Below are 9,383 nucleotides of genomic sequence, written 5' to 3' on the forward strand. Positions count from 1 at the left end.
TGATCTTTGACAAGTTGTTTAATCTTTCTCATCCTCAGTTTCTTCATTTGTAAAATGAGGGGTTAAACTCAATCTCCAAGTTCCAGTCTAGCTCTTAATCTAGATTTCTATGATCCCCATATGCATCAGCCAACTCACTAGGACTTATAAACTAAGTTATAGACAGGATACAATCTACTTTGGTAGAAAGTCTTTCCAAACAGGAGTTTCTTATGCTGACAAAACTGTAGAATTTTCACATATTAGTATAGTGTTAAAAACAAGGTATAGTATCACTGTACTTTGTTCTGATAATATTCCATTGGAAGTATTTTATTCAGTTCTGGGAACAACATTAATAAACTGGATCTTGTCAACAGCCAATATAGTTAAGAAGATTCCAAATCATGTCATTTAAAGCTTGGGAAATCTAGTGTAGATATCATCATCAATTTCAGGTGCTTTAAGAGCTGCTACATAGGAGAATATTTAGATTTGTTTTACTTGTTCCCAGAGGACAGAACTATAAGGTTAAAACTACAGGGTTGGATTTATGTCCAAGAAAAGAAAAAAAATATCTATGTTGTCAAAAGTAGGATGGATTACCTTAGAAATTAGCGAACTCTGTCATTTTTAATCTTTACTTAGTGGGTACAAGGTGATAGAGAACCATTGCTAGAGATTAGAAACTGGGGCTTGTAGTCTAGGGACCAGCTAGGTGGTGCAGTGAGTAGAACCCTGGCCATGGAGTGAAGAAGACCTAAGTTCAAATCTGGCTTCAGAACACTTGCTAGTTTTGTGACCCTGAGCAAGTCAGTTAACCATGTTTGAGTCAGTTTTGCATCATTAAAATGAGCTGGGGAAGGAAAAGGCAAACTCTTCCAGTATCTTTGCCAAGGAAACCCCAAATGGGTTCACAGAAAGTCTGAAATGACTCAACAACAATAACAACAAAAGCTTATGATTTAATGTTAGAGTAAATCGTCTCTGTGAGCTCATTCTATTATTAAAATTTATTTTAAAATATTATGGGAAGTTCCATTTGATATTTATTTATATTAATATAAAATTTTAGTAATTTTCAAAATGGTGGCTGCCCAGAAATTTCCAAACTGTGCAAAACAGTATTGAAAATTCTAGACAAAGAAGTACAATACCAACCTGCTTTATGAGGCTGCTGGATTGCAAAGTTATGAAATTTCTGATCATGTGTTGTTCTCTGACCTTCTAATTGTCTTATTTCTGTGTAATTGTCCTTCCTTGTCACTGGCATAAGTTAATGGTTTCCTTGCTACTTGGGGTATAGGATTCAGAGACACAGTAGCTTGTCTAATGAGTTCAAGATAGTTCTCTCTGGAATGGCCATAGACTCTTTATTGCATCATATATCTAATAGACCTGTCTCCATATGACACCCAAATGAAGTCTTCTTGAAAACTTTGAGTGCATTGATTCCTATGGGGAAATCTTATTTAGATACTCCTAGATTAAAGTGCAGTCAGAGGTTTTATTCCTCTCTTTGTTTGCCTGTTTTCTTCTAAGGGCCCACCATGATGAGATATTGAATTAAACTTTCTTTGGAGGAAATTATAGGCCTTTAAGATTCCAGATGTGCCATGATATTAGGAAGAAGGTCTAATCTAAAACCCAATTTAGTCAATACTACCCTCCTTCTCTGTAGCTGACATCTCTAAATGTGAAGAAAGGTTTTTCAACTAATGGAGGAGATGCTTTCCAAGCAGAGGTCACTTCAAATCATCAAGCAAGTAGCAGGGGGCTGGTTTTCTGATTCCATGAGGCTGCTGTCACTCTAGATATTGTTCCAAAGCCTATCTGACAGTAGCATGGGTTGCGCTCTCCAGGCATCAGAAGCAGATCATTCATAAAAGAAAGATGGGGGTGAGGGAGCACCACTGAAGTATTCTGTTCCATGTCAAGGTATGAAAATGGCTAGGGCATTTCTTTCTCCACTATAATTCATATTTGTTCTTAATTGAGGAAATGGAGAGAGGCAAAAGGTATGCATAGAATGTAAAAGAAGTCTTGACTGTATCTGTATCTGAAAGGCCTTTTATCCCCTTCTATCCCCTCCTGATCTATGATTATTAGACTAAGAAAAGAAGAATGAGCTCTAATGGAATCCAAGGCAAACAGCTCCACTGCATTTTCATGTGACTGAAATCAACGATTCTGAAACATAGAATGAATAGCTAAGGAGACCCCAGGAAACATCAGAGTGTACTTCAAGAGAGAATAGACAGTTACTGAGCAGAAGACCCTGCCAGGTCACAATACTATGGCCCCTGTACTTGGAATGGATACTCATTAAAGCTGAGGAGAACTCATTTCTGTAATGAAGAGTGAACATTCTGATGGTGTGAACCCTTGCACATGTACAATATTTCAGGTGGTTGATTTTGGAATGTAAAAAAGAATTCACTTCAGGAATCATTAGTTTATTATAAGCATAGCATTTCTTTATTCTGATGGTGGGCATTGCTCCTCTGTGGCAAAATTATTACTATTTTTCACATTAAAATTTAGTATCATTAATCCTCATCACAATGATTTGAAATTCTCTACTTAACAAACACCAAATAAAACAAGCATTTCCATATACAGAGTACATAGAGCCTATACCTTTTCACTGGACTAGCCATTTGCCATCCCTGGAACTCTCTCTCTTTCCTTCTACCTCCTTCTTCCACAGCTTCTTTCATCACCCTTTCAAATTCTAGCTATTGCAAGAGGGCTTAGCTGCTCTAGGAACTTAATAGTGCTCTTTCTTTGAGATTATTTTAATTGTCTACGAAATTATACTGTATTTATCTTGTATGGACAGAATTGTTTCCAGGTTTGCCAAGCCTAGAGGCCTGTATTGGGCTACCCGAGTCTTCCTTACCTCACCTCCCGAGGTCTTCGGCTGGCCACGCCGGATGCACGTATGAGAGAAAGGACGTTCCAGAGTCAAACAGGGGTTGAGCTTTATTACAGGGTTTCGGTTACAAGTGCAGGGAGTCTTCTTTCTTAGGACGAAGAGGGGGAGATTTCCTAAGGAGGCTAAGCTTAAGGGATTGGAAGTAGAAGTACAAGCGGGGAGAGAGGGGGAGGGGAGAGAGGAAAGAAAAGAAGCGGAGCCCTACTTTTCTCTTTGGCTCCACACGTGCTAAGAGAGCTTTTAGGCTTCCTCAATCCTACTTAATCTTCAGCCACACAGTTTGCATCTCAATACCGTGCTGTTAGGTAACTAGGTGTGCTCCAATCCGGGACGACCTCGAGGGCAGGGAGACTCCACCCATCACGTATCTCCCGGGGAGAGGCGGAAATACCCAAGCTAGCCGAGCTAGCTCAGTCTGACCTTCTCGAATCCCCGTTGTTCATGGAGGGCCTCGTAAGACTCTAAGATTTAGAAGTCCCACTTTTACCCGCCCGAGACTGTCCACACGGATTTGAGCTTCCAGTCCCAACACAGGTTGTCTTCCCCTTTTATAATGTGAGTTACCTGAAGTTTTTCTGTCTTTTTTTTTTTATAACTCCAGCATTTAACAGTGTCTGAAACATAGTAGGCACTTAATAAAAACTTGTTTATACTGGTGGTATTACTGCCTCTCCCTGGAATAGCCTCCCTTCCCTTTTGTGTTATTCAGTAGTTTCAGTTGTGTCTGAATCTTTATGGTCTCATTTTACATTTTCTTGGCAAAAATATGAAGATACATTTCCTTCTCCACCTCATTTTACATATGAGGAAACTGAGGCAAACAGGGTTAAGCGACTTGCCCAGAGTCACCCAGCTAGTATCTGAAGTCACATTCAAACTCAGGTCTTCCTGAGATCAGGCAAAGCTCTTTATCCACTGCACCACCTATCAGTATAATCCTGTCCTATTCTTAAAAGCACAGTTCATCTATCACTCATAAAAGTAGACTTTTCTTATCTCTTGTGTTTAATGGTAATTTTCTTCCCTCTCACATTTCACAAGCACATTGGTTCACACCTTTCAAATGCATGTAAGTACATTTTGTGCATTGTCTGTTTTCCTTCCCCATCCTAACTTCCACTCCACTAGCCCTTAAGCTTTAAGAAGGAAGGAATAATATCTTTACCAAGTTTCATATCTTCCCTAGCACTGTGCTCTGCCTATAAGAAGAACTTAATAAATACTTGTTTAAATAAATGCAGAGCCAGGCTCCTGAACTCAGTCAACTCTTTAGGACTGATAAGAAAGAGCAATAATATTGATTATACAGTGTCCCTGAGAATATCTGTAGTGTTAGAGGTAGGGAGAGTGAGAGAGAAGAGATGAACTTGATTATAGCTTTAGGGTCTGCATAATGTGGCACTGAAAGGATTAGATACATATGTGCTTCCTCACCTCAACATGAGGCAACATCTGGGGAATCTAGGACCTCTGGTGATTGTGAGAATGAATTTCAATCTCTCTTAATTCCTTCCCCAGCAGGGCCTAGGAGTTCTAATCAATGCTAAAGGAAGCAGGGGACAGGTAACTTAGCAGATACTTGGGAATGTCAGGGAACATGAACTGACTTTGTCCTCTGAAGGACTAATATCACTAAGTCTGAAACTGTTTCTAGGATAATGGTTTGACATTCCAGCCCTAGAAGCTCAACATGTAACATACATATTACACATGCCTTCACATATATACACACAAATACAAACATACATGAACACATACATGTATACACAAATCCAAGTGCACATATGATACCATATATAAGCATGTATTTTGAAATGTATGTTGTGTGCACATATACACATTGAATTAAAAGTAAAAGTACCTTGAAATCACAAATGCCATCCTGTAGTCAGCTATTTGGTTTAGAGAACAGAGAACTGAACATGGAGTGAGGAAAATGAGATCAAATCTAGCTTTGGACACTTACTAGATTTGTGATTATAGGAAACTGTTTGTCTCGTTTCCTCAGAAGTAAAATAGGGATAAGAACAGCACCTAATTCACAGGGTTGTTGTGAGAATTAAATGTTACAACATCCTTAAAGCACTTGGCAAAGTACTGACATGTAATAGGTGCTATATAAATGCTATCTTATTATTATTGTTATCTACATATTCATATATATACATGCATGCATATTCATGATGTGCACATGCTTACACATACACACATATATACTATTACCATAATTCTATGTATGCATGTATTTGTATATGTGATTGTTTAGTCTTTTTCCATCACATCTGACTCTTTTTGACCCTATTTGGGATTTTCTTGGCAAAGATGCTGGAGTGATTTACTTTTCCTTCTCCAGCTCATTTTACAAATAAGGAAACTGAGGCAAACAGGGTTAAGTGACTTGTCCAGAGTCACATGATAAGCAAATATCTGAAACCAGATTTGAAATTAGGTCTTGCTGACTTGAAGGACATCACTCTATCCATGGCGCTACCTAACTGCTTGTACTTGTACATACAAACATATGTATGTACATATGAACTTACATATATAACAGGGTAGATATGGATATTTCTATAAAGTAGTACTGAGCAAAGGAGAACCTGTCTCTTTTTAGAAATCTACTCAAAGTTAGCTTGGGTCTGAAAGGACTCAATAACTCATTTTGCCTATGGGAATACTCCTCTGAATTGGGATGAATGAAAATCTAGGCAGTGAGCCTGAGGCAATTTGGAGGAAGGCATACTTGGCATGTTTATAAAATTTTTGGATGACACAAAGCAGGGAGAAATAACCAACATGTTAGATGAGAGAATCATGATCCAAAAAGATCTTGATAGGTTAGAATGGAGGGCCAAACCCAGTAAGCTAAAAGTTAATAAGGATAAATACAAAGTTTTTCACTTAAGTTTAACAAACTAAACTATGCAAGTACAATATGAGACATCTAATTATGGCTAGATAATAGTTCATGCATAGAAAACCTAAGAGGCTTAGCAAGCATAATACAAGTCAAATTTGTGTTAAAAGTCAATAAAATGTATTATGTACAGACTGTAATAAAACAGTTGGGTTAAGAATAAGCACCGCTGTCCTTGGTTCTGATTAAGTAACATTTTGGATATTATTTCAGTTCAGGGACACAGACAATCTGTTGAAATGAACAAAGTTATCTGGAAGTGGTTGAGGAAGGGGGAAAAAACTCTTTCAGTTAAATAGAAGTATTTAAGAAGAAAGTGGCATCTGAGTTAAACCTTCCAGGAAAATGAGATTCTAAAAGGCAGGTTAGGAAGGAGTGAAATAGCAAGCATATGGAACAGTCTGTACAAATACAGAGTTGTAGTCATCTTGTTGAATTCAGGCCATAGTTACCAATATATTCAGTATGATTTAAGTGAAATGTAGGCATTGTGAACAAAGTCCTTACACACACACACACACACACACACACAAATCATAATAAAGATTTTCTACCCAAGCTTTCAAAAACAGCTACTGAAACTTGGAAATAGATTTTTTTTTTCAGAGCACAGCTTTCCATCTGGTACTTCTGAAGTAGATTTCCGAACCCAGGTGTACATCACTGAATTTAGCCTTATTAAATTTGTCATATTAGATCAAGTATATTTAAATTCTTATTAAAAAATGAGTCAGGAGATGGTGGTTCTCTTTCAAAATCATCCTCTGACTCACTGTGAGATTAGTGCAAGTCATGTAATCTTTCTGTGCCTCACTTTCCTTACCAATAAAAAGAGAGATTTGAAAAAAGATGATCTCTAAGGTCCATTCCAACTCCAACATGTTATAATTGACACAAGACTAAAATGAGTACAAAACACTCCATTGATTTTAAACTACAATAATAAGATAGTATTTAGAATAAGATCACAGTAGGGTGATAGAGCTGTTAATATCTACCCTGGTCAGAAGAAACTAAGAACACCACTTTCAGTGTAATAGATGTTTTTTATTTGGCTTTGTTCATTGCATTTTGGTACCACATTATTGGAGAAACTTTAATGAACTAGAATATAACCAAAGAAGTGTTAATAGAATGAGAAGAGAAATAGAAACTACACCTTGCAAAAATCCTAAAAGGAAGTGAGGAAGTGATTACATGGTGACTTCTTGGTGATTGAATATAAATAATAAAATCAGGAGCATTGCTAAGCAGAAGGAAATTAATAATTCTCTCTGTCACCCTTACCTTGGCCCCGAACTTTCTTATTAATTCATGCCTTTCCTATTCTTATTCATTTGCTTATTCAATTCCAAGCAAAATATTAGCTTTGGAAAATTATCAGGTCCTGTGACCAAGAGAACACTTGTTTGTTCCTGCTATTGAAAGGTTAGTCTCTAATTTGAGCCTCAGTAGTACAGGTTAGCTATTTAACATTAAGGTTTGTGACAAAGACCTTGCCATCAGTGAAAAGGAACTAGAAGTGAAATACTAGAATAGTATTGTAGAATAGTATTAGAATACCAGCTACCTAGGTTTATTCTTTTTTCCAAAGAACTAGTACCAGTCAAGGAATTACCTTTTACACAGGGATTTCCTATTTCACTCCAGGTCTGGGAACATTATTTTTATTGGAGGAAAAGTCCCTTACATGCCACCTGAAATCTAATGACTGGATGCATTAGGATTTTGACTCTCTAAAAGTACTTTCAGCCCCATCCCTTAAGATAACACAAAATTTTCTGAGAGAGTTTACTCTTTTGTGTAAAATAATATGCATAAGTGTTTATGGCTTGAGTTAAAGCCAGAAACTTCATTTATAGAGAAGTATCAAAATTCAGTGATTGGTGGAGCTAAACCTGACAAGGATCAGCAGCTCCATGAGTCCAGTATTGATCATAGTATTGAGAAGCAAAAGCCACATGAGACCAACAAGGATTAACACATGGCAAAGTTTTTGCATTAGTTATATCACCAGGAGAACCATGTCACATGAGATTTGCACGAGCATTGATAGGGCACCACCAAACATTTCCATGTCCATGCAACTTTAGAATTGTGATATTTCTTCTCCAATCATGAGTCTTGATCTTATAACTTCCTTAACTGTGTGCCTATCCATACATGATTCCCATTCAAAATATTATCCATATTAGACAAATCTCCCCATAAGTATTTCTTTTATATATCTAGTCTTCCCATGAATAGTGTATGTATTTGTGGAAGATGTACTACTTCATGTTTGTGAGAATATTTTATTGATGCTTTTATTACTATATTATTTGATTTCATTGCTTGAAACTAATTGGTATCCTCTTACTATAAAAAGGAAGTTCATTGATGTGAGTTCAACGCATAAGTTTCTGTGGATATGGACACATGGAGTAAACTCAGCCTAGAGTACTGTTGTCTGGGGGACCAAAAGTTGAAGTCAGTAAGTGTCCCCCACCTCGTGTTACATTAAGCCTGGAGAACAACAACAAAAAGAAAAAACTAGGAAGGACATGATAACTATTTGAAGGGCTATTGTATGGAGAGAAAAATCAGCTTTACTTTGATTCATTCTAGAAGGCAAACCTAGGAGAAATGAGTGGTAATTGGAAAGAGGCAGATTTTGATTCCATCCAAGGAAAAATGTCTTAACAATAATTCTGCCCCAAAAATGTAATGGGCCCCCTAGTGAAGTAATGAGTTCCCCATCACTGGAGGTCTTAAGCAGAGGAAGGAAAACCACCTATCAGAGATTTTGAAAAAAGGAAATTCTTGTTCAGGCACAGGACTAGGCAGCCTTTGAAGTGCCTTCAAACTCTTAGATACTGTATTTCTGTGAAGTTACAGGGTGGTCTATTTCACCTTGATATGAGGGAGAAAAATCTTCAAAATGAAAGCAGAAAGGCGCTAAAAGTGGAAAGGCTTGTCTAGGCTGTTAGTGGATTTCCTTTCACTGAAGTTCATCAAGCAGATGTGTGATGACCAATTATTTGTGATTTTCAGAAATTCCTATTTAGATGCCAGTTATACTAGATGGCCCCTGAAAGCAATATTATGCTTCTTTGATTCAGCAATATTTAATCTAGCACATTGAATCGGTTGTTGTGCAATAGCCAAACCCCAAACTCAAAGATTCTGAGTAATTACCAGTTATTAAGTACAGGTAGTTCCTCTGTATTTTATAAGAGTTCCTTCCAGCCAGCAGGGGAGTGCCCTTTCAGTGCAAGGCTATATTTGATGCTGCCCTATTGACATCTTCATCATTTTGCTCTCTAATCTCCTCTGTAAAGTTTGAGTAAAACTGTCCCAACTACTGAGTGAAGGTCTTGGCTTGGAACTGACTCTCTCCCTAGCAGTTAGATCGTACAATCTCCAACTGCCCTACAATGTGACTAGAGGCTCACCAAGGGTATGGAAGCAAATACAGATAACCAGACATGGTTCTTTTTCACTTAATGCCTTATTAGCAATGTGATATACTTCGGGGAAGTGTTAGGGGACACTTCAAAGGCTTGTATG

This window comes from Notamacropus eugenii, chromosome 1 (genome assembly GCF_028372415.1).
Source record: "Notamacropus eugenii isolate mMacEug1 chromosome 1, mMacEug1.pri_v2, whole genome shotgun sequence".
Classification (NCBI taxonomy): Eukaryota; Metazoa; Chordata; class Mammalia; order Diprotodontia; family Macropodidae; genus Notamacropus; species Notamacropus eugenii.